General features: G+C 42.4%; 1 long non-coding RNA gene and 1 pseudogene across 1 annotated transcript; both read left to right on the top strand.

Moving 5' to 3' along the window:
• Window positions 1-226: 226 nt before the first annotated feature.
• On the top strand, window positions 227-6,513 carry LOC137008083 (uncharacterized; annotated as a pseudogene).
• A 10,264-nt stretch (window positions 6,514-16,777) lies between these two features.
• On the top strand, window positions 16,778-25,747 carry LOC137008088 (uncharacterized). Its single transcript, XR_010892750.1, has 3 exons — window positions 16,778-16,789; window positions 25,175-25,251; window positions 25,393-25,747. It is a non-coding gene; the product is annotated as an uncharacterized lncRNA (long non-coding RNA).
• The last annotated feature ends 308 nt before the right edge of the window (window positions 25,748-26,055 follow it).

Genomic DNA, 26,055 nt, shown 5'->3' on the forward strand with positions numbered 1-26,055 from the left:
TTGCAAGCCTTTTTTAAAAATTGTTGAAAGTGATGTTGTAATTCTGCAACAGTGGGCTTTACAGGGTTAACCCAGTCTACAGAGAGTAAAATGTAACTCTGAGTCAGTGTCACTATATATCAACTCTAGCTGGATTTCAACACTTAGTTCAGATCAGAGGAAGTTCTCAACCACAGGGAGAGCTGTAACTATGTATAATACAGAGAAAGACTGAGAGAAACAGAAAATGGCTGATCAGTGTGATCTGTGTCTGCTGGGACTGATCATTCTCTCTTCACTTCTCACAGGTAAAGAAATCTGGATTTTCTCTAAAGACATTTAGTGGAATTAGTCTGGAAAGAGTTGATTTGAACATGCTCAGTTTATTCTTGCACACATTCACGTTGTGATCTCAGAGTTGTGTATTGATACATACAGATCATACTGTACAGTAATTATAGTGTACCTAAAAAGTAAGTACGTGTAAGTATAGGGGAACAATATGTAAAGTATTGGGAATAAAGGAGTAACAACCAGGAAAATAACAAATAATTTATACTGTAAGTATTGTAGAACTAAGGGGTAATTACACTATTATGATAGACAACAATCATGGGAGCAACATACACTGCACACCTTTTTGTAATAATAGTGTACCAATACATAAAGGATTTTTTTTTTTTTAAATGATGGGGAAGGCTACAGTGCATTTACACAGTATTTTGTTTTTATTGCAAAAGTGCACTGGTTAAGTTGTTTCAAGGCAATATTGCATTTTTATTTATTTTTTAATACTGGGGAAATCTCTCTTGGTTCATGTAGTTAGAGGTTAAGTATGACATTGTGGGCTGTAAATTAAAGTAGTGCTTGATACCCTCTTGTTTCATGTAGTTATAGTGTAAGTACAATAAAAAACACATGTATACACACAATCTGATATCACTTGGAAACCTTTATTTGAAAAACAACATTTCAAAACAGATTTACACTTCTTATTAATTTCTCTTGCATAGCTTCCTCTTCCTCTTATTCCTCTTCTTTATTTTCATTCTTTCCACTGATGAATCTTAAGAGGGAATCCCATGTCATTTGCCATTCTACTCACGAGCCAATTTATCAACCAAGAATATGAATCGTATTAACAATACTAGCAGCCTTGTGGCATTGTCACACTTTGGTATCCTGTTTACATACACTGTTATTCGATTTCAGTCAACAGTGCACACACTTTAAAAGGAAACCCAATACACATTCAAACTTCACAGCAACCAATAAATAGTGTAAGATATCATATACACAGCATACTTCTTTTAGCATAAATCCCTTGTTCTCTACGTGATAACCAGTACAAACAATCAGCATACAGCATTTAAAGAGACATAATCACATGATCATACAGAAAATACACAAATGAATAAATGCAAAAAACAGTTTCCGACTTCTCTTTCTGTATCCGATGACACCCCACCGTCACTGTGAAAACACAACCTTCCCCTCCATGGCAATATTAGGGGAAGTTTTCTAGGATGAAACCTGCCGGTGTTCACCTATGTTCCTTTTCCTCTCTAACTAGATGTTACCTACTATCTACCTCCAGGCCAATAAGTGGTACCCTGGTTCCCTTTCGATACTCTACTCATACTACAGATGGGGAATATCTCCTTTTTCTCCGATTCACTGAAGCCTTTTTCAATAATGCAGTGTAACTGCATGGCCATTGGTTGGAGCAGTGTAACTTTTTGAACCAATGATGGCGCGGCAGAGCTGTGTGAGCCTATGGTGATGCAGTGTGCCAAAGCCCGCCAAAATGGACGGAGCATCTGGCTATATACGCAGGCATTTCACCATAGGAAATCAGATCTATCTCGTTCAGCAAGGACAACGCTTCTCTTCGATGAACACCGAGACTGAACGCCTTTGCCTTCTCTCACCTTCTTGCCACGGATCAAGCTTGCTTCTCACTGTTGACAGGGCTTCACAGCGGACCAGCTGAGACTCCAGCTGAGCCGCCTGCATTGACGCCTAGCGGCCTCTCAGCGCTTCCCCTGCCGCCATCCAGTGACCTTAAAAGAGCTATTTCCTGCTGTTTACACCGCCTAAAATAGCAGTTTTTCAGCACATGGACATGAGTGAGCTCATGCCGGTTCAGCCCCCACGTGCCTCACTCTCTCCACAGAGAGAGCCGTCCCCCGTCCTGTTCTCTGCATTCCTTGGCTGAGGCGAATGACATGGTCTCCTCGGCGGTTCAGAGGAAGAGCCGCTTGATGACAGCATGTTGTTGATGGCTTCTGAAACGGAGGAGTGGGGTGGCAACTCTAAAGACCCTGCCCCTTGCTGTCTTTGGAGCCCATCGACACCAGATCAGGGATGGATGCCAAGCTTTGCTGTGTCTTCTCTAAAGCCGACGAGGAACTCAAACTCCAGTAGGCAACCCCCAAGGAGGAGGAGGACGAGTGGTTCCTGCCCGGTCGTCACCAGCCCCTCATCAGCACGCTGGTCTGTTTTTCCCAGAAGTCCACGATAAGCTGACCAAGTTGTGGCGCACCCTCTATTCAGCCCGCCTACACACTACCACCTCTGCAGCTCTCACCTCCATGGACGGCTCTGAGGAAAAGGTCTACAAGCAGATGAGGCCCCTGGACGAAGCAGTGGCTGCTCACCTCTGCTCTCTTGCTGCTCTTGGATGGAAGAACAAGCGGGCTCTTCCATCAAAGCCCTGCAGGACGACCTCTGCTCTCACTGGAGGCCAAGCAGCTTCAGCGCTCCACACCATGGCCATCCTCAAAGTGTTCCAGTTCAAACTCCTCCGCTCCATGGATGAGTCCAGCACTGATGCCCCTGCCTTCAGGGAACTGCGCAGTGCAATGGATCTGGCCTTGTGCGCTACCAAGGCCACAGCCCAGGCTATTGGCCAGCCTGGTTGTTTTAGAACGCCACCTTTGTCTGAATCTCACTGAGATTAAGGAAGCAGATAAGTTGGCCTTGCTGGATGTCCCTGTCTCCCTCGACGGTCTCTTCTGACCCGCCGTGGAGGGCTTCACTGAGCACTTCACCGCCATGCAGAAGTCATCACAGGCCATGCGACGCCAACCGCTGTTCTCATGGCGAGAATAATAAACATATATTATCAAAAAGAGAGCAAATTTCCTCTTCCACCCATCACGGTTCACAGGCCCCAACTCAGCATTCTGTCAACCACCTTAATCCAGCCCTTTGCCACGTAGCCCGAAGGCCATCCCCGCCCTGCAGTTCACCCGGAGTTTTCTTACCAGTCCTGTCGGGGAACCATGTCCTAGTCCGATCGGACAGCATGACTGTGGTGTCCTACATAAATTACCAGGGCGGAATTTCACCTGAACGCCTCTTCACACTGACAAGGGTGCTCCTGGTGTGGGCAAGGCCCAACCAGCGGTTGGTCTTCGTTGCCTGGTGCGAAACCCGGAACGAAGATCCAGTTGAATGTGACATTTCTTTGATATTGTCATTTCTCCAAGAGCGTCTAGACAAAGGCTTCACACCCTCCACGCTCAAGGTCTACATAGCAACGATTGCAGCATTTAATGCTCCCATTGCTGGCCAGTCAGTGGGGAAAAATGGCTTAGTCATTCCGTTTCTTGAGAGGCTCTAGGAGGTTGAATTCCCCTCACCCTAGGCCCTGTATGTGACCTCTCCACGGTCCAAAATGTGCAACTTTCTGTCAAGAATTTAGAATTTGAAATGAAAAGTTGACTTTAAAAAATGCATAAATGTATATAAATGTAAATAAGTGTAAGTCTTTTATTTTGTATTTTTGGTATGTGTTTCCGGGTATTTTGGTCACACTGGTGTAGGTGGGTATTTACCTGATAGTGTTTCTTGTTTTTGTATCTAGTTTTTAGAAAGGGGGTGAGTAGCTTGGAACGCTCAATTTCTGTTGACCGTTTTTTAATAATTCCTAATGTTTCTGCAGTTTCAAGTGTTTTCTTTCATATGGACTATATTTCGCCATGACAACAATAAATGTGCACGGATTTTAAATGCATGGGAACGCGTCACGGAATCTTTCCTGTTGCTTAGCCTCTCAGCAGCTATAGGTTGACACTATAATAAGTGCCGTAAACCTGTTTTAAATTAAGTTGTTTTTCAAATACGTTTTTTTTTTTTTTTAATGTACTTACACTGTAACTACATGAAATGAGTGTAAAATGCACCACTTTAATTTACAGCCCGCAATGCCATACTTACCCTCTAACTACATGAAACAAGAGTATTTCAACAGTATTAAAAAACATTGCAATAGTTGTAGTTATAGTTCCCTTAAAAACAACTTAATCAGTGCACTTTCTTGCTAAATTGCTCACAAACGTGTACCTATAAAGTATGTGTAAGTATAGGGGAACAATATGTAAAGTCTTGGGAAAAAAAGAAATTTGGAATAAAACAATTTATTTATCCTGTAAGTATATTAGAACTAAGGGATACTTATACTATTATGATAGACAACAATCTTACTATAATTACCAGAAGTAAAGCTGTAAATTCATTGTAATAACGCAGTACTTTCCATGCTGTAATCTAAAGCGTTACCTTTTATTTATTAGTATATATCATAATGATCAGTCAAATATACTGTGTTTCAGGTACCAGTGGAGTGAATGAGACTGATGTGTTCATCAGTTCTGGTGATAATGTCCATCTGCCCTGTAATAATGCTCTTTCTGACTGCAAATCAACATATTGGGTTTACTATAACATATCCAGACATTCAGCAGCAGATGAACTAATTGGTTTAGGGATAAAGAATAAAGACACAGAGAGACATGAGAGACTGAGTCTGGGGTCTGACTGCTCTCTGAATATCAAGAACGTCACAGAAGAAGATTATGGATTTTACAGCTGCAGACAATGGACAGATGTGGATGGACAACTACAAAAACAAAGAAATGATACACGTGTTTATCTGCATGTTCTTCATGGTAAGTTTATGATTATGTGGTCAATGGGCAAATTCACTCTTTAAACTCACATGATGATTGAAGAGTCTGTGATTTGTGTCTTGTGTTCAGTTTCAGTGTCTCCATCATCATCATCATCATCATCATTATCACAGACTGAGATCAGTCCAGGTCGCTCTGTGACTCTCTCCTGTCAACTGTATTCAGTCTATTGTGATGATTTGGTCCATTCTGAGGGACTTCATCTGTTGTGGGTGAATCAGACTGGTGTTGATCTGAAGACAGACTCCAGATATCAGATATTATTCTCATCAGATCACTGTATCATCACTCTGACTACAACACTCCTGAATGAAGATGACAACAGAGAGTGGAGATGTCAGCTTACTCTCAGAAATCAACTCCAGACCTCAGTCAGATACACTGTCAAGTATTCAGGTGAGAAACAACTATTACTACTGTAAAATATGATGTTAATGCAGGGTGCATCAAGTTGTGGGGGCGCTGTGGTGCAAATTCCACTCATGTTTAGTACATGTTAACTCAAAGATTCATAGAAAAAAAAATATAAACATTGGAGTTGCCGTCGATTCTGTGTTAAGGTAAGGCATGTTATTTATAATTATGTGTTGTGGCTGGGTTGTTATAGCTCTGCCTGACTCTTGATGTCTTAGGCCTAATTTAACAGAGGAATTTTTGTATTCTTCTCTAGCCTGACAAGTAACTTTAACCGTTGTTCATGTGAACTCAAAGACAGCCTGATGCTTTGTTTATAGACTGATTGTGCGTGGCTGTTTGTAGTTTCACCTATCAGTTTGTGTCAATAAAGTATAATAGGGTAAATCCTGTATAGTGCATACACTTGTAGCTGTTATGTATTTTTGTAAGTCACTGTAAGTCCTCTTTTGAAACATGTAAGCGCACGAATACAACCCCCAGCCCACACACCCTCTTTTGTAAAAAAAAAAAAAAAAAAAAAAAACACGAAAAAAAAAACAAGTGGGCTCCCCCAAAGTCCACAGTATAGTTCAAACACTTTGTCAATGTCCATCATTACTGTGATAATGATGATGTTTCTATGTGTCATGATGTGTTGAAGTGAACTAACAGATGTGATCCACAGGTCCAGCTGACACAGCATCAGAAACTGAAGTCAGTGTGACTGCTGGATCATTATTCAGAGGTACGACACGTTCATTTCTACTGACAGCTTTACACCATTAAACTATCAGTCAGTCTGTAAATGCTTCATCAATAACTGTTCATAGTTGAATCCCCTTGACTTCAGTCATGTCCAGTTTCTCTTCTTCTTCTTCTTCTTCTTCTTCTTCTTCCACACATGTTTCCTGCAGTGATTGTGATTATTGTTGAGATGGCAGTGTTTGCTGCTCCTACTGTGATTCTTCTTCAGATCATCTGTGCAAGAAGAGCTGGTGAGTTTTGAGCCGCACACAATCTGATGATTCACACTCATCTGATCTGGAACAATCTGCAATCATGATAAAAACACATACGAGAGGTCAGTCAATGCTTTTATTTTGCAGGGAGGAAGGACTCGAAGCACCCAGAGGAAATAGAGATGCCTACAATATTACAATAAAATACTGCTGAGTTTGGAGACCATCTGAAACAAGATTTAAAACAGTAAAAACTCACAGAAGATTGTTCATCGTTTGATTTTCTTCTTCTCAGAAAACAGAGAAAAACTCCCTGAAGAAATAGTGACACCAAGTTTAGATTATTATAATATTTTTTAACAGTAAAGATTTATTTTCATTTATATGGATATTTGCATTCAGTGTTCAAATTCATTTTCGTGTGGTTCATATATAAACTGCTTTAAATATAATATTAAATATGGTAATGGACAGACTGTATAATCATCTCTCTGTTGTGCCTCATGATCTGTTCATTCTTGTTGTTTTAGCATATGTTTTTTTTTTAATGATTGCTACTTATTTTCTTAATAAAATTGGCAGTTGTGTTTAATATGTCTTTCCGGAGATATTTGTTAGAAATATGGTGAATCCCCTTCATGAGCTCATAATGTGGCGATGTTAAACTGTGAAGCAAAGCCACAAAGATAAACTAATGGTGGAATGATTCATTCATGTTCATAATGATTTATATAATGATGCAAGCCCCGCCCTTCCAGACACAGAGCAGCCAATGGAAGCTGCATATGCTGAGCAGCCAATCAGATTGAGCTGATGTCAGATCCAGCCACTGTCTATCTGACAGAGTTGGTGTACATGCTGTCTGAATGTGAGAATATACAGGTGCTGCTCATATAATTAGAATATCATCAAAAAGTTGATTTATTTCACTAATTCCATTCAAAAAGTGAAAAAGTGAAACTTGTATATTATATTCATTAATTACACACAGACTGATATATTTCAAATGTTTATTTCTTTTAATTTTGATTATTATAACTGACAACTAGGCCTTTAAATGGTCTCTCAGTCTAGTTCTGTAGGCTACACAATCATGGGGAAGACTGCTGACTTGACATTTGTCCAAAAGACGACCATTGACACCTTGCACAAGGAGGGCAAGACACAAAAGGTCATTGCAAAAGAGGCTGGCTGTTCACAGAGCTCTGTGTCCAAGCACATTAATAGAGAGGCGAAGGGAAGGAAAAGATGTGGTAGAAAAAAGTGTACAAGCAGTAGGGATAACCACACCCTGGAGAGGATTGGAGAGAGGACTGCAGCTGGAGTCAGTGCTTCAAGAACCACTACGCACAGACGTATGCAAGACATGGGTTTCAGCTGTCGCATTCCTTGTGTCAAGCCACTCTTGAACAACAGACAGCATCAGAAGCGTCTCGCCTGGGCTAAAGACAAAAAGGACTGGACTGCTGCTGAGTGGTCCAAAGTTATGTTCTCTGATGAAAGTAAATTTTGCATTTCCTTTGGAAATCAGGGTCCCAGAGTCTGGAGGAAGAGAGGAGAGGCACACAATCCACGTTGCTTGAGGTCCAGTGTAAAGTTTTCACAGTCAGTGATGGTTTGGGGTGCCATGTCATCTGCTGGTGTTGGTCCACTGTGTTTTCTGAGGTCCAAGGTCAACGCAGCCATATACCAGGAAGTTTTAGAGCACTTCATGCTTCCTGCTGCTGACCAACTTTATGGAAATGCAGATTTCATTTTCCAACAGGACTTGGCACCTGCACACAGTGCCAAAGCTACCAGTACCTGGTTTAAGGACCAAGGTATCCCTGTTCTTAATTGGCCAGCAAACTCACCTGACCTTAACCCCATAGAAAATCTATGGGGTATTGTGAAGAGGAAGATACGATATGCCAGACCCAACAATGCAGAAGAGTTGAAGGCCACTATCAGAGTTACCTGGGCTATCATAACACCTGATCAGTGATATTATAGTAGTATTCTGATTTTCTAAGAAACTTTATTTGGGATTTTCCTTAGTTGTCATCATCAAAAATTAAAAGAAATAAACATTTGAAATAAATCAGTCTGTGTGTAATGAATGAATATAATATACAAGTTTCACTTTCTGAATGGAATTAGTGAATTAAATCTTAAAAAAATTAAAACTTTTTGATGATATTCTAATTGTATGACCAGCACCTGTAGTAAAACTTTAACGGTAACACTGACACACAAACAGACTCTTGAAAATATACTTCCAGATGTTTGTTTTTGTTGATACATTTCTTTGAAAGCATAAATTTATTTTAAATTTAATTCAGATGAACGTTAGAAACTGTAAACTTTTTGGTTACTTTTCAAAACTGAGTTAAAATTCAGTGTATTAAACAGGCTGAACTTCTGCTATTGTTAACTGAAAAGATAGAGTTGAATGTAGTGCAGCACTAAAACAAAGAAGAGGAAGTGACATCAGAATGATTCATAATCCACATCATCATCCGACTAAACTGGTTCAGAGATGATCACTGAAACTGAGTTCTGAGTAACATGTTTCCAAACCTCAACAGTGAGATCACAGCTCTGAAAACACCAGAACTGCTATAAATAATTCATTATTTTAGTTACGGAAGTGTAGGATGGCTATCAACCATCTTAATATTGTGAGAAAGTCTTGACTCTGGAATAGATGCAAATGTCACTGTAAAACTTCATACAGACACTGAGTTTGTTTGACTTAATGATTACTGAATATGTATGATGTTGATTCCATAATCACCATTATCATAATTACAGAGATACAACAAACAAATGACCTTTATATGGACACTCATTATTTTATGTTTAGGCAATGTTTCACTTTCCTTTAATGTGCTTGTTTGCTGTATAGGTTTTTTTTTTTTGTGTCGATGCATTTTTAAAAAATAGCAATCAGAAGTCCAATGTGTGTCAAATTGTCATTCAAAAATCTGATACAGTTTCTTCTTCTTTTTTATTAAAATATATTAGAGCTTGACATAACTAGTAAAAATTATCGTCATCGTCAAATTTCCATGATTTTTAACATTTGGAAATCACACTTTTAAAATTCTATCATTTCACAAGTTCACATGTACATGAAATCAGATATAGTGTTTATTTGGTGTGTTCCAAGTTTGGAATTTGGCCTGAGCCCAGAATACTCCCCCTCCGCGATAGGATCTAGCCAAGAGTGAGGCAATGGGGTGGTAGAGGGATGCTGTGAAGCTGTCGAGTGACAGAGATGAGGGACGGCTATATATACCAGCTTCCTCTTGCACTGATTGGTTTGATTACCTGAACGTGCTCCTCCCGAACTTTGTTAAATAAACTTCATATATCCAGGTTTTCCAAGACTGTGAGGCAGCCAAGGGTTATGCAGAGGTTCCTCAGGTGAAGCATGCAATTGCGCTGCATTTATGCCTGCACAGTGCTGCCACCTGGCGGAATTGCTCGTGCCTCCCATCAAAGGCCTGTAAGTTCCTGGCTATCTTATTTAGAGCAACTGCTGAGGGGGGCTGTGGAATCAGTCATGATGATGTTAAAATTGCACCTGCATGAGCAGAGGGAAAGTCATCCAGCTTTTTTGAAACTCCTCAATGAGATCAGGTAGGAGGAAGAAAATAAAGCTGCTAGATGCAAGCTTAGCATCAATGAGAGAGACAAACAATTAAAAGACGGACTAATAGCCAAGTCAAGACCAACTCAAAGCAAAGGTTAAGGACTGGGGGACCTCAGTCAGTCTCAGCCCTCAGAGAGTTATAGAGTTAGAAGTAAAGTTAAAAATAAAGCTCTCAGGCAAACCCCCTAAATTCAGAGGTACAAGATGTAAATTCCTCAGCGGACTGAATCAACTCTCACTGCAGTCTACCCATATCAGACATCTGAGGTAACTATGAATTTTTTTGTTTGCTCAGCTGAGCGAAGTGGTCGTCGTTGTTTTATGGCCACCATGATTTCTAGTATCAGGCCTGCAATGGGTGGGTGTTAACAGGGTGTGCATGTATTTATGTGTGTGCATATATGTGGATTCACATGTTTGTTAATTTGAGCGGTTTAGGTAATTTAACTACTTTTCTTATCTAAAGTGATTGCTAGGAAGTTATCTTTGTGTTAAAGACAGTCTAAAAAAGAGACATTATTTATAAAGTGTATTTGGGAATACTAAATTATTAGTATTATTCTACTTTGTGAAATAATTGTGTATCTTTGAGAGTAACAAGGAAAAAAGTTAAAAGTTTTCATATCTTAATTCCTTTTAGTACATTTCTTGAAGTTTACATGTGTGTATTCAGTGTATTGTGTGAAAGGAATGTGAATCAGCCTTTTTCTCTGCTAAAGATCTGCTATGCAACGCCCCAAACTTGTCTGCCCAAAACGTTGATTTGCCATTCAGTTTACAAGTTCATGCATGTGCTTGTGGTGCTGGTGCGGTGCTGATGCAAACTAATGATGCTGGTATTGAACATCCTGTCAGTTATTTCTCCAAGAAGTTTACCAGGTGTCTGCAAAACTATAGTACCATAGAAAAAGAATCCCTGGGGTTACTGTTAGCCCTTCAACACTTTGAAGTGTACTTGAGCTCTGGTGATCGTGTTGCAGCGTACACCGATCATAATCCCCTAATATTCCTGTCTCGTATGTCAAACTCTAATCAGCGTTTAATGAGGTGGGCACTGATCTTGCAAGAGTTTAATGTAGACATACGCTACAAGAAAGGTGCAGAGAATAACGTAGCTGATGCACTATCAAGGACTCACGCTGGTGATCTGAATTTGTATTTTTTTCTAATTTGTATGTTGTAACCTAACTTGTTACAAATCAGGTTTTGTAACTAAGGGTGGTGGTGTTACGTCTTGGACCCCCTTCCGAAAAATTGCTTCTGTTAATATTTGGTTTTGAAAGAGAATGAAGAAAAAAAATTTAGATTCAAAAACATCTGGGACAGGAGAGGAGGAATTGCTGATCTTTAAAGTCTCTTATTATTTCAGTTGTATTGTCACCGATCCATCCAACCCCTAGACTGGGACGGATCGTGACAGGTTCGAAAGGTTTTCGTAACTGAGTATGTTTATCTCCTCAAAGTCTCTTTCCAGGTTTGTTTTCACAGGTAAAAAAAAATTACTATCTTTAAAAATTATGAAATCACTTGAAATCATTAGAAATCACTTGAAGGGTGAGTAGAATAATGTCATCTCATTGTACCCAGTTTTTTTTTTAGTCTTTTTTTCCCTCATGAACACAATCATCACACTCTCCAGAATAAAGTGTTTGTCTTGATCATGTAGCTGTTGAAATCTCTGAATATGAAGATAATTGTTGATCATCAGATGTTTGAGTGACTCTATGTCCAGTATCAGGAATAATACAGTATGATCTGTATGTATCAATACACAACTCTGAGATCACAACGTGAATGTGTGCAAGAATAAACTGAGCATGTTCAAATCAACTCTTTCCAGACTAATTCCACTAAATGTCTTTAGAGAAAATCCAGATTTCTTTACCTGTGAGAAGTGAAGAGAGAATGATCAGTCCCAGCAGACACAGATCACACTGATCAGCCATTTTCTGTTTCTGTCAGTCTTTCTCTTCATTATATAGTTACAGCTCTTCCTTTAATCATCATCAAAACTGAACTGAACTGAACTGAGTGTTTAAATCCTGCTAGAGTTTATATTTAGTGACACTGACTCAGACTCATTTTACTCTCTGTAGATTGGGCTCATATAGACACAGACCAGTGTACTTTTAACAGTGAGCATTTTGATTGATCTTGGTTTTAGTTTAGGTCTTGGAGGCAGCACAGTTGCACTAAATTAAATCTCCAGTTAACTAATTTTATTTGCAGAAACTGACTGACTTATATTGGCCAGCTGCCATTTAAGTTAATAAAATAAATTGTTTTATCTCAAGATTCACACCAGTAATGTTTTTTTAAGGCTCATTTATAAAAGCTACTGAAATGTCCTAATTGAACTCAGGCCTAATCATGTTTTTATTTGTTACTACTATCATTTATGAGATCCAAAACTCCCTAAACTGCAGCGCTCCATACCTTTTTGTTCAAATCCTTCCACCTGCTCTCCCCGAAAGCGGCTGCCATTTGCTGATGGAAGGCATTGCGACCGCAAACGCCTGAAGAGTTACGGTAACATGAAGACAGCTTGGTTGGACGTGTCGACAATGACACAACCGGTTTAAAAGGGTTAACACCATGATTTCAGTGCACACTTGATTACCAACCGGCCCTGTTTCCCTGGTCAGGTGATCAGGTGAGTCCTCTGAAGTTCCAGCTGTAAACCATATTGAGGAAAGTGAGAGGGTCTGGGATCAGCTCATGTCCATCTCCAGAGGGCAGTTCAGAGACATGAGTGGATACCTTTCAGTAACAAAGCAATTTTATCACTCATAATTTAATTATGCTAAAAGAATAAGAGAAACTAACAGTAATTGATTAGAATTGATTTTAAAGTACTGTTACTTGTTTATAAATCACTCAATGGCCTAGGACCTCAATACATTGCAGATATGCTCATAGAATATAAACCTAACAGATCACTCAGATCATCAGGATCAAGTCATTTAGAAATACCAAGGGTTCACTCAAAGCAAGGAGAGTCTGCTTTTAGCTGTTACGCCAGCCGCAGCTGGAACCAGCTTCCAGAAGAGATCAGGTGTGCTCCAACAGTAGCCACATTCAAAACCAGACTCAAAACACATCTTTTTATCTATGCATTTGCTGATTGAGCACTGTGCTATGTCCGAACTGTTTGCACTTTATTTTATACGTATTATCTTTTTATTCTTTTAATTCCTTTTCCTGTTTTTATTTCATTTTTAATGTATTTTATATCTTTTATGTATCATCTTGTTATTCTAACTTTTAATGCATTTTAAATACTGCTGTCTGGTTGAAAGAGCTGGGAGAATTAGGAAGAAAGTGATTAGGTTAAAATTTGGTAAAATTGGATAAGGGGACAAACCATGGGGAAATTTAAGCTGTAGTGCATGGTTAAGATATCTCTGGATTACAGTCAGGACACTTTCCAAAGGGGGAAATTTCCAAAGGGGAAATTTGAACTGCATTGCATAGGTAAGATATCTCCGGAAGGGGGATTAGGGCTGTGTGGTGCAGTTTGAGGTGTCTTGGCAAAAGGGGAGATTGAAACTTTGTTTATCAGTTTGAAGTGCCTTAACAGGTAGCAGTCCTGTTGTGTGAGGAAGATCCATTCTGATCCGCTCTGATGGATAGATCCATTTAGATCCAACTCTGATGGACAACAACAACAAAAACAACAACAACAAACTCCCTGAGACTTCCTAGCTCTTCCATCCAGATAGCAAAATTCTCTGTTTTTACTGTTATTTCTATTCCTTATGTTCTATTTTTATTATTCTTTTTTATGTAAAGCACTTTGAATTACCATTGTGTATGAAATGTGCTATACAAATAAAATTGCCTTGCCTTGCCTTGCCTAATGCTCATGTTTGTGTGCAAAAGAATATCCTATAAACTGTGTTCAGATCAGATGTGGTTTGAGTCAGTGTGGTTTACAATATTCTCACACTGAACAACATGTTTCACAACCAGTGTTGTGTCAACGTCTTCTCCCTTAGGTTAGTGGTTAGATGTGGTTTGAGCCAGTGTTGTTTACCTTATGCAATTTCTCACACTGACGAACATGTCTGACACAAACGTAAAGCAACACTTTACTGTGGAAGAGTGTCACCAGTGACGTCACTTCAGTAATACGACACAAGCCTCAAAACGGAGCTCTGGTGGGTGCGACCGACCCTGCCGGTCATAGCCAGGGGTTGACAAAGAGGGCTTCTTACACAGCGAACAGCTGAGTGGTGAAACTGCTGGCTCCTATACACAGCGATATCTTCTTTCAGGAAAAATTAATGCTGAATGGTGTGGATATTAAAATACGTATGATCAGAGCCAAAGACGAATTCTGCCTGATGAGGGATGGTGATGTGGGGTACAAATTGCAGAGAAAAAGCAATTCCAGCGCATATTTACTGTAGTTGATGAGACTCTTGATGATACATCAATAAGCATAAGTGCTCGAACTCTGAGATATCAATCGATCACCGAGGCTCACATCGACTTGTGAAAATATAGTAGCCCCAGGGTAATTTATCAGTTCGACCTTTGCATCATCTGCTAAATCTGCACCATTAGGTTTCGTGATTTTAAGACGTAGATACAATAATGTGTTATTTAGATCGACATAATCTTCTTCAGTTCCAGCTATAAAAAACTCCAAAGGTGAAGAATCAGATATAGCCGATAAAGGGGGTACTTCGAAATAGCCGTTTTTCTCAATAACCGTTTGCGTCAGAGGAAATAATATAAATAAATAAATCCAACTCAGACTTGATACATTCTGCTGACATGCAGTGAAGTAATGCCATGTTAGAATATGGTTCTCTTAATTGATATGTTTCGCTTCACAGTCTTCCTACGCTTTCTGTGCACGACTGAGCACTTCTTAGGTCTACGCTTTGTTTTCTTTATTGAATGACCACGCCTCCTTATACCCGGCGGTTTAGACATTCTCTTACGGGACATGACCATTAGACCCGAGCTGTCTTGATGTTTGGTGTTATCGTTATACATTTCATGACTTTTGCCACTAGATTGTCTTTAGCTCTATATGGAGCAAACAAACTGTTCCTCTGGGTCCTATAGTCAGATTTCCTTAAGTTTTTTTTTTCTTCTTCGGTATGCATTCAGGTATATATTTATACATTATAAAAATTTTTGGTGAAATTGTAGCATTTTAATTTTTTCATTTTGAGCATTTTTAGATTTGTATTCATACTGAAGTGTCAGATATTGTAATAATTCAAGTTAGGAAGGTGGACAGCAGGGAAAAAACAAAACAACAACAAGTTAAAAACAAGAATATTTATTTGAAAGTGCTCATTTTATTCAGAATTTAAAAAAATGCTGTTACAGTTTTAAAAAATGCTAATGCTGTTGTAATTTTACCATTTATTTGGCATTTAATGAGAATGATGTAAGAGAGTAAAAGTGTCCTCATTTTCTAGACTTTGTTCAAACCTGCAGCTCTGAATGAATAATAAAGACACTAGCATTAACTGATCAACAAGCAGACAGAAACTATACAAAAAACATGCTGAACTGAGAAAAATAACCAGTAACTACAAATAAATCAGAGCATCACTTGGGTTTGTTTGTGAACATGTAAAAGACATTGAAAGTATTTATAATGGCACTGAATGACACCATTAGGACTCAGTTCTATTAGATTCATATTCTTCTGCTCATGTGGTTTTTGTGTCATTATTTGACTGATTTGTGATGGTTCTTGTTCACAGAGGCATAAAGTTCACTGCAGTTTTCCTGAGATCCAGCTTTTGCTCCTCTGATGGAAGCATAAGTCACTTTATCATCACAGCGAACCTGAATGAACATCACAGTTATTGTTTCAACACCCAATTATTACAGCATGATGTTTGAGATCAATTCATGGCACAAATTCAGAAGAAAACACAAACTATCATGTTGAGAGAAGCTGGACAACATCAAGGAAGTGTTTCTCACCTTCTTCTTTTGGTCTTGGTTTTTACTGTACGCAGTGACCTCAGCATAAGTCACATGATCATCTGTCTGCTCCTAAACACCAATGGAAATATGAAAAATTACCACAGTGTCAAATATACACAGATTATTGAAGATGAATCATATTGTTCACTGGCAGTAGATGAATGTAAATGTTGATTGTGCCGTTGGTTCATCATATTTATTCTTATCTGTGAGTTTTAGAGCAGAAACAGTTCAAATACACTAACCTGTCATTATATAATCTGACTAATACGAATGTCATATTTCAGGATCAGAGCTTATAAACACTAATAACTCATGATTGACCTACAATACTCACCTCAGAGTCATCAGTTCCTTAATACAGTAATACACATAATACAGTCTCAAATGAAACTGATTTTAGGATAATTCTAGTGCTGTAGAATAGAAACATTAAACTCTGATTGAGAGGAATTCTGTCTAAATTACACGTTTATTTTATCAGATGTTTTGGACTTTTTATCTGTTATAAAATATGAGAAACTGTAAAAACTCACCGTCTCTTTTTCTGCGAATCATCCAGAGAATAAGAGCAGGAAGGAGAACAGCGAATGAAGCGACAACAATCACAATCACTGAGAGAGAGACGATATTACAGTCATATTAATACTGATGTCCACTGAGCTCATTTTCACTACAATGAGTTCATTTAGATCCTGATTCTAGAAAAACTCCAGAGTGTGAAAACAAGCACTGAAATGAGGATGATCTTCATGTTTCTATTCTACAGCACTAGAATTCTTCTAAAATCAGTTTCATTCGAGACTGTATTATGTGTTTGATCATCAATATTCTCTTGACATTCTGTTTCAGATAACAGAAGAGGAACTGATGACTCTGAGGTGAGTATTGTAGGTCGATCCATGAGTTATTAGCAGGGGCGCAGGAGGCATTTTCAAAGTGGGGGGACCAAACTGTAAGCAAAAGCCCAGAAAGTAAGATCAGATTTCTACTTTGATAAATTGTGATTCTAGTTGTTAATAATCACATGGAATGATTATATGTTATGAAGCTTTGAATAAAGAAGAGTTAACACTTTACTATATGGTTATGATCCAAACAGACATGATCAAATGGTTAGGCATATTATACATCTGATATAATTCAAACTACCAAATCAACATCATGCACTCTCCACTATATGTTTATTAGTTACAGTGTCATGCTACAAAATGCAAGAGGACATTTGTTATTGCTCAACATATCAGAATATCGTTATTGTCACGGGTGCAAACACGGAGACGAGAGACAGATCCAATTGCAGGTAATTTATTGGGTAATCCAAAATCGTAGTCCACAAACAAGCATGGGTCAAAAGCCAGGTAATCAGTCCATCAAAAAACAAGAACAAAACACGGGAACAGGAAAAAACACAGACCAGGGAAATGTGAACTGAAAACTCCATGACTAGAACAGAAACCAACAGGGTATAAATAGACAGACACTGATAACATAATACAAGACAGCTGTGTGTAATGAACATGTATAATGAGTCGGGTGAGTGTGTATGGGAATTGTAGTCCATGTAACGGGTGGAAATGAGAGTCCGGGATGGAGTGCCCTCTAGTGGCTGATAGGGCACTCTCACTGGTGATCGTGACATTACCCCCCCTCAAAGGAGCGGCTACCAGACGCTCCACCAGTCAAAAAAAAAAAAAAAAAACACAAAAACTCAGGAGGGAGGTGGACAGGAGGAGGATCAGGGGGAGGGATGGCGGGCCAGATCCAGGGTCCCCAACTGATAGCCAGGGTGGTGCTGGAGGAACTGACCAGGCTGGTTCCAGCGGTTCTAGAGTCCTGGCTGGGTGCCAGGGTGGTGCTGGAGGAACTGACCAGGCTGGTGCCAGCGCCTCTGGAATCCTGGCTGAGTGCCAGGGCGGTGCTGGCGGAACAGACCAGGCTGGTTCCAGCGGGTCTGGAGTCCTGGCTGATTGCCAGGGTGGTGCCGGAGGAACTGACCAGGCTGGTTCCAACGGTTCAGACGGCCTGGGCAGTGGCGACAGGGCAGAAAGCCTGGGTGGCGGCGGCAGGGCAGAAGGCTTGGATGACGGCGGCAGGACAGAAGATCTGGGCGGTGGCGGCAGGGCAGTAGGCTTGGACGGCGGCGACAGGGCTGGCCAAGGGTGCTTCGTGGCCATATCAGGGAGAACGAGCAGCTCGGTGACGGCCTCCGTGGCCGTATCAGGGAGAGCGGCCAGCTCGGTGACGGCCTCCGTGGCCGTATCAGGGAGAACGAGCAGCTCGGTGACGGCCTCCGTGGCCGTATCAGGGAGAGCGGCCAGCTCGGTGACGGCCTCCGTGGCCGTATCAGGGAGAGCGGACAGCTCGATGACGGCCTCCGTGGCCGTATCAGGGAGAGCGGAGGACTCAGGGACGGCAGCGGGCTCGGACTGGAACTGCTCTGGGACGGCAACGTGTTCGGACTGGAGCTGCTCAGGGACGGCAGCGTGCTCAGGCTGGAGCTGCTCTGGGACGGCCGCGTGCTCAGGCTGGGGCTGCTCTGGGACGGCAGCGTGCTCAGGCTGGGGCTGCTCTGGGACGGCAGCGTGCTCAGGCTGGGACTGCTCTGGGACGGCAGCGTGCTCTGTGGTCGTATCAGGGAGAGCGGGCAGCTCGGTGACGGCCCCCGTGGCCGTATCAGAGAGAGCGGGCTCGGGCTGCCCCGGGACGGCAGCGGGCTCGGGCTGCTCGGGCAGCGGCGGCAGGGCAAGGCGCTTCGTTGGCGCCGGCAGGGCAAGGCGCTTCGTTGGCGCCGGCAGGGCAAGGTGCTTCGTGGACAGGAGGAGGATCAGGGGGAGGGATGGCGGGCCAGATCCAGGGTCCCCAACTGATAGCCAGGGTGGTGCTGGAGGAACTGACCAGGCTGGTTCCAGCGGTTCTAGAGTCCTGGCTGGGTGCCAGGGTGGTGCTGGAGGAACTGACCAGGCTGGTGCCAGCGCCTCTGGAATCCTGGCTGAGTGCCAGGGCGGTGCTGGCGGAACAGACCAGGCTGGTTCCAGCGGGTCTGGAGTCCTGGCTGATTGCCAGGGTGGTGCCGGAGGAACTGACCAGGCTGGTTCCAACGGTTCAGACGGCCTGGGCAGTGGCGACAGGGCAGAAAGCCTGGGTGGCGGCGGCAGGGCAGAAGGCTTGGATGACGGCGGCAGGACAGAAGATCTGGGCGGTGGCGGCAGGGCAGTAGGCTTGGACGGCGGCGACAGGGCTGGCCAAGGGTGCTTCGTGGCCATATCAGGGAGAACGAGCAGCTCGGTGACGGCCTCCGTGGCCGTATCAGGGAGAGCGGCCAGCTCGGTGACGGCCTCCGTGGCCGTATCAGGGAGAACGAGCAGCTCGGTGACGGCCTCCGTGGCCGTATCAGGGAGAGCGGCCAGCTCGGTGACGGCCTCCGTGGCCGTATCAGGGAGAGCGGACAGCTCGATGACGGCCTCCGTGGCCGTATCAGGGAGAGCGGAGGACTCAGGGACGGCAGCGGGCTCGGACTGGAACTGCTCTGGGACGGCAACGTGTTCGGACTGGAGCTGCTCAGGGACGGCAGCGTGCTCAGGCTGGAGCTGCTCTGGGACGGCCGCGTGCTCAGGCTGGGGCTGCTCTGGGACGGCAGCGTGCTCAGGCTGGGACTGCTCTGGGACGGCAGCGTGCTCTGTGGTCGTATCAGGGAGAGCGGGCAGCTCGGTGACGGCCCCCGTGGCCGTATCAGAGAGAGCGGGCTCGGGCTGCCCCGGGACGGCAGCGGGCTCGGGCTGCTCGGGCAGCGGCGGCAGGGCAAGGCGCTTCGTTGGCGCCGGCAGGGCAAGGCGCTTCGTTGGCGCCGGCAGGGCAAGGCGCTTCGTTGGCGCCGGCAGGGCAAGGTGCTTCGTTGGCGTCGTTAGGGCAAGGCGCTTCGTTGGCGCCGGCAGGGCAAGGCGCTTCGTTGGCGCCGGCAGGGCAAGGCGCTTCGTTGGCGCCGGCAGGGCAAGGCGCTTCGGTGGCGCCGGCAGGGCAAGGCGCTTGGAGAACCCACGAACAGCCACTAGAGTGGTCTCCAGGCCTTGTAGGACGGAGGAAGCCCTTTTCCTCCTTCTCCTCCGCTTATGAGGGTGAGGCAGTGGCTCACCCAAAATGGACTCACTGGCTGGAGCGGACTTACTGACCGGAGCGGGCTCTGGAGCAGGCTCACTGGTTAGAGAGGGCTCACTGACTGGAGCGGGCTCTGGAGTGGACTCACTGGCTGGAGCGGGCTCACTGACTGGAGCGGACTCTGGAGTGGACTCACTGACTGAAACGGGCTCTGGAGTGGCCTCACTGACTGGAGCGGGCTCTGGAGTGGACTCACTGACTGGAGCGGGCTCTGGAGTGGACTCACTGACTGGAGCGGGCTCTGGAGTGGACTCACTGACTGGAGCGGGCTCTGGAGTGGACTCACTGACTGGAGCGGGCTCTGGAGTGGACTCACTGACTGGAGCGGGCTCTGGAGTGGACTCACTGACTGGAGCGGGCTCTGGAGTGGACTCACTGACTGGAGCGGGCTCTGGAGTGGACTCACTGACTGGAGCGGGCTCTGGAGTGGACTCACTGACTAGAGTGGACTCACTGACTGGAACGGGCTCAGGAGTGGACTCACTAACTGGAGCGGACTTTGGAGTGGACTCACTAACTGGAGCGGGCTCTGGAGTGGACTCACTGACTGGAGCGGGCTCTGGAGTGGACTCACTGACTAGAGTGGACTCACTGACTGGAACGGGCTCTGGAGTGGACTCACTAACTGGAGCGGACTCTGGAGTGGACTCACTGACTGGAGCGGACTCTGGAGTGGACTCACTGACTGGAGCGGACTCACTGACTGAAGCGGGCTCTGGAGTGGACTCACTGGCTGGAGCGGGCTCTGGAGTGGACTCACTGGCTGGAGCGGGCTCTGGAGTGGACTCACTGGCTGGAGCGGGCTCTGGAGTGGACTCACTGGCTGTAGCGGGCTCTGGAATGGACTCACTGGCTGGAGCGGGCTCTGGACCTTGGGGGAAGAAGGGAACCTTCCTCCTTCTCCTCCTCCTCTTTTTACCAGGGTTAAGCAGAAGCTCAGTGCCTACCTCCCCTGTGACTTCTAGAACAGATTCATGGGCTGGAGCATGTACACTGCCTGGTAGATTAGGTGGGGTCCCCCTACCCCGATCTTCAAGGTAGTAGACGAACCCCCAAAAATCCATGTCACCCAATCCATCTCTCTCCCTCGACGGCAACGGGTCATCCAGACAACCGTTGAAAAGGTCAATCAGACACGCATCATTGTAACCTAGCCCTGCCGCCAGGGTCCAAAACATTTGTGCCAATCCACCAACCTGATGACCCTGTTGCCGCAGGGTGGTTAAATTGCTCAGGCGAGCCATCCGTTCCCTCACAGTGGTAGGAGGAGTGATGTGGATCCCCATCCTGCTGGATCCTTAGATGATGGAGTTTTCTGTCACGGGTGCAAACACGGAGACGAGAGACAGATCCAATTGCAGGTAATTTATTGGGTAAACCAAAATCGTAGTCCACAAACAAGCATGGGTCAAAAGCCAGGTAATCAGTCCATCAAAAAACAAGAACAAAACACGGGAACAGGAAAAAACACAGACCAGGGAAATGTGAACTGAAAACTCCATGACTAGAACAGAAACCAACAGGGTATAAATAGACAGACACTGATAACATAATACAAGACAGCTGTGTGTAATGAACATGGATAATGAGTCGGGTGAGTGTGTATGGGAATTGTAGTCCATGTAACGGGTGGAAATGAGAGTCCGGGATGGAGTGCCCTCTAGTGGCTGATAGGGCACTCTCACTGGTGATCGTGACAGTTATGACTGAAAAACTTAACTTAAAGTGATTTTAAACTGTGCTCTTACAGTCAGCTGTGATATAATAAAAAAAAATCAAACATTTTAACAGCATTTAGATAAAAGAAATATATAATTAAGAACTGAAATAAAATACTCTATTTATAAAATGAAATACTCTTCTTGAAACATGTGAAATTATGTGTAATACACTTATTACTGCTATACACTGCTATGTTCCACTGTACACAGGTAATTCAGTTTTTAAAGGATCCAAAAACTGTCCTCTTCCTCTCATTTCCCTGCACAAATAGCTGGGCAGTGTCAAGCCTGTCTTTGTGAACATGACACACAGCCACACCATTGAGTCTTTTCTGACTCATACTGGATCGCCACCATGTTTCGAGTCTACGTAACCCACTAAAGCTTCTTTCAGCCTCAGCAGAAGAAATGGGCACCACCATCAATAATCTTACTAGTGTCTCCACCTCAGTGAATAGGCCACGAACCTCAGGGACCATATCTTTCAAAATTTGCACAACATCTGCAGTTGTCTTGCCTTGTTGGAATATATCAAGCAAGCCATGGGCCCGGCTTGCTGATTCAGAGCTGCGGTTACTATCTGCCATCTCTTGCAGAGCATTTAACACCATTTCATACTGTGACAGCACAGCACGAATGGTAGTTGCACGCACAGTTCACAGAGGCAGAGGCAGCAATAGATTTAAAGGTATTCTTTAGCTTACCAGACTGGGAAAAGAATGTCCCAAGCTCGTTTATCCACTAAAGTACGTTCCGCACTACAGGGGAGGCTGAGCATGCCAGTTGTGTTACTAAATTCACACAATGGGCTCCACAATGTACATATGGTGCTAGTGGCTGCATCTGACAAATGATTGCCTGTGTTCCTGAGTATTTCCCAGCCATGGCAGCCCCATCGTACGCCTGACCTCTGAGGCCTGATATTGGCAAATTGAGCCTCAACAGTACATCCAAGATAACCTTTGCAAGATTTTCTCCTGTTGTGGATGTTGTTTCATACAAGCCAATGAACTCCTCATGCACCATCAAATCCTGATCAACACAGCGTAGGCACAGGGCCTCTTGCTCAATTCCTGAAATATCCTGTGTGCCATCCATTATTACAGAATACTGTAATACAGGTAAGGCATGGATTTCGTCTGTGATCGCCCTGACAATTGATGAGCTAATCAAATCAATAAGCTCATTCTGACATTCCCAAGAGGTGTATACCTCCCTCTTGGCAGACAACCATCTGGTTAGAGATTAATTGTCCTCGGCTTTATATTTTAAAAGCTCATCTAGGTTCCCCTTCTGATGCTCATGCCCCCTTAAGGCCAGACCCTGTCTCACAAGAAACATAACCTCACTAGTAATCTTTAACAGATTATCTCTGTTTTCATTCTGCTGCACAATGTTTTCATATAATGTAGCTGTGATCGCAACTTTGTGGCCCTCTGACTTCTCATGCATGCTAAACCGTTCCAGTGCTTTTTTCCAGTTTTTAAAACCAACACTGACAAAAGCTGTCTCTACACTCTTTACCTGTGTTGGTTTTCGTGCCTTAAAGTATTTGGAGCAGTGAAAACACAGAACTCCATCAACAACCTGACTAACGTGCAGCCATGGGTACTTATCATACCAAGATTTTTGGAATGATAATGTCTTATCACCACCAAGCACTTGCTTTTGGATGACTTGAGCATCAGGTTGATTTGGTTGTGTATATGTTGAGCTAATTAGGCCTAAATTCTCAATTTCATTCTCCTCTCCTCCTTCTGTCTCTCCTTACTCCCGCTGTCTTTTTCTCCTCTCTTCATTGCCCTCAAGCTGATCCTCTCTTTCTATTTCAGCCTGACTTGGACCAGCCTCATTATCATCAGATATTACCTGAAAATATAGCTCAAGAAGATATTTTCTGCTGAGCCAGGGAATGGAAAAAATAACTGAGCAACAATATCAATAAATAAATAAATCAAGACCAATCAGGGCGTAGAAAGAAGCACTCCTGATTTAAAAAAAAAAAAAAAAATAATTAGGCACACATTCAAAAATGTAGGAGCACCATCTGATAAACAGCCATGAATTTTTCCATTACAGGGCGATATTAGACCCAGATATTATTTCCAGGGACTTTTTTTTATCATTATAAGAATATATTATTTATAATCTTATTATAATTAATTGTATGCATCATCTTGTGAATATTTTAAATTTCAATTTATATATTTTATTTAAAAATGTTGATTTTAAACTAATTTAATTAGAATAATAAAACACAATCCAGATGTTTTATTTACAGATTAAATAATACAGCTCAGAGGTAATAATGATTAAATTAAAATGCAGAACTTAAATAAAAACTATACTGTATAAATAAATTAAATTAATTAATTAATTAATTAATTAATTAAAATGTATAGTGTTTTTACATTAATTTATATTTAATTTAGTGATTCCTATGCGTACCACTAGAGGGAGCCTGAGTTGTACCATACTTTGAGAGCCACTGACTTAAACTATTATCTATTGGATTAAAATAAATCATTTAGAATTGAAGGCCTTCACAAACATGGCTAAATGGCATTTGGGATAATGATGGCAATTGGCATTTCATATAGACTGGGCATGTTTAAAATGTATGTCAACTTACCTTTGCCTTTTGAAAAAACGAGGCAATACTTCTCCATTTCGTTGGCTTCATGTTTGAGGTTATGCCAGGCAGACTAAAAGAAAGAACAAACTTGTTTTGCAGCTGAGACAGCAAGGCACATGTGGACTAGTAAATTCCCTGACCCTGCCTGTTTAGGACTGGACCACTATCATTCAGAAGCAAGAAGATGACGACGTACCGTAAGCTGTCAAATAGGAATAGGCTAGCCTAAGGCTACATACATGTAGGCTAACAACATAAAACATAATTTATTTTCTCCTTGTCACTAAAAGATGTCTAATAAACATTTTAAAACTTAGCATTGGTGTATGGCTTGAAAAAATTACTTACAATGATTGTGATGTTCGTCAGAATTAGCACAAAAAAAATAGCTCATCAGAAAAAATAGCACGCAGACCATTTTCCCTCGTGAAAACTGCGGGGGTCGATTGCTGTCCTTTCATAACTGCGGGGGTCCTGACCTCCTGTCCCCCATGTCAATGGCGCGCCTGGTTATTAGTGTTTATAAGCTCTGATCCTGAAATATGACACTCGTATTAGTCAGATTATATAATGACAGGTTAGTGTATTTGAACTGTTTCTGCTCTAAAACTCACAGATAAGAATAAATATGATGAACCAACGACACAATCAACATTTACATTCATCTACTGCCAGTGAACAATATGATTCATCTTCAATAATCTGTGTATATTTGTGTATATTTGACACTGTGGTGATTTTTCATTGATGTTCAGGAGCTGATATATGATGAGACTTACACTGTGGTCACTTATACTGAGGACTACAGTAAAAACAAGTGAGAAAGAAGAAGGTGAGAAACACTTCCTTGATGTTGTCCAGCTTCTCTCAACATGATAGTTTGTGTTTTCTTCTGAATTTGTGTCATGAATTGAGCTCAAACATCATGCTGTAATAATTGTGTGTTGAAACAATAACTGTGATGTTCATTCAGGTTCGCTGTGATGATAAAGTGACTTATGCTTCCATCAGAGGAGCAAAAGCTGGATCTCAGGAAAACTGCAGTGAACTTTATGCCTCTGTGAACAAGAACCATCACAAATCAGTCAAATAATGACACAAAAACCACATGAGCAGAAGAATATGAATCTAATAGAACTGAGTCCTAATGGTGTCATTCAGTGCCATTATAAATACTTTCAATGTCTTTTACATGTTCACAAACAAACCCAAGTGATGCTCTGATTTATTTGTAGTTATTGCTTATTTTTCTCAGTTCAGCATGTTTTTTGTATAGTTTCTGTCTGCTTGTTGATCAGTTAATGCTAGTGTCTTTATTATTCATTCAGAGCTGCAGGTTTGAACAAAGTCTAGAAAATGACGACACTTTTACTCTCTTACATCATTCTCATTAAATGACAAATAAATGGTGAAATTATTATTTTACTTTTTTACTTTTTATTATTATTTTTTAATCTGAATTAAAATCAGCTCTTTCAAATAAATATTCTTCAAAGTATTTCTTGTTTTTAACTTCTTGTTGTTTTGTTTTTCCCCTGCTCCATATGTAGTGGTAAGAGTCATGAAATATCATGTCATATATTTTTTTTCCACAAGAGGTCAGCCGAGATACCCAATGTGAGACTTTTGAGTTGTT

The sequence above is a fragment of the Chanodichthys erythropterus genome, chromosome 3, assembly GCF_024489055.1.
Source record: "Chanodichthys erythropterus isolate Z2021 chromosome 3, ASM2448905v1, whole genome shotgun sequence".
Taxonomy (NCBI): Eukaryota; Metazoa; Chordata; class Actinopteri; order Cypriniformes; family Xenocyprididae; genus Chanodichthys; species Chanodichthys erythropterus.